Raw genomic sequence first — 946 nt, 5'->3', positions numbered from 1 at the left:
TAATATATATTATATAATATACATATAATAAAAGAAACTGAAAATATCAAATTATTATAATATATAATATATAATAAAAAATAAACCGAAAATAGAAAATTATTTTATTTGAAAGAGTAATGCATTGCCATAGTTTTACTACGAAATATATTACGATAACGAGAAACATCAAACGATACCTAACCCTACAGCCTACAGCTGACAGCTCGACAGCAGTACTCTGTTGGATAAACGAAGATATATTATATCTCTCTCTGTCGCGCGATTTGGCAAGAAAATGGCGTCGCTTCTCATATGGCGCCACTCTGATTAGAGGCTCTCTAGTGGAGGATAGAGCAAAGAGTTTATATACATAGAGTAGAAGACCCTCGTGAAGTTAGCCCGCAAGATGAAAATTTCTGAACGATCAATAGCTCAAAATAATGCTCCCGATTTGCTCCGTCCATATTGATAAATATAAAAAATTGCTCCCTTTTAGTTTTTTTAAAAAATCCAAAAAACGATTTTTTACGAAAAACGTCCATAACTTTTGATCTAATTGATATTTTTGAACAAATGAGGCCTCAAAATTTTGCTCCAAATTTGCTCCAAAAATTGCTCCAAATTCCGTTCGGAGCAATAAATGTTATCAATTGGTTTTTAATAGTTTTTTTTGTAAATTAAACGAAACGTTCTTGTGATAAATCTAAGGACTTTTTGTCGAAAAACGTCACAACTTTTTGTCAAAGTGATATTTTGCAATAAATAAGGTTTTAAAATAATGCTCCCGGTTTGCTCTATTCGAATAAATCCATTTCATAAAATGCATCTTTGCATTTTTGTTAAATAGAAAAACAATGTTTTTGTCCAAAATCTAGGGGCTTTTATTAAGCGCGCAAGCGCATCGGCATGGAGTGTATAATCAAGACGTCAAAACAGTGAAGAAGTGTCAGTGTTATTTANAAAT

Source organism: Wasmannia auropunctata, unplaced genomic scaffold (assembly GCF_000956235.1).
Source record: "Wasmannia auropunctata unplaced genomic scaffold, wasmannia.A_1.0 LD336051.1, whole genome shotgun sequence".
NCBI classification, from domain to species: domain Eukaryota; kingdom Metazoa; phylum Arthropoda; class Insecta; order Hymenoptera; family Formicidae; genus Wasmannia; species Wasmannia auropunctata.
The sequence above is the reverse complement of the archived record's forward strand: the minus strand, read 5'-3'. Positions refer to the sequence as shown.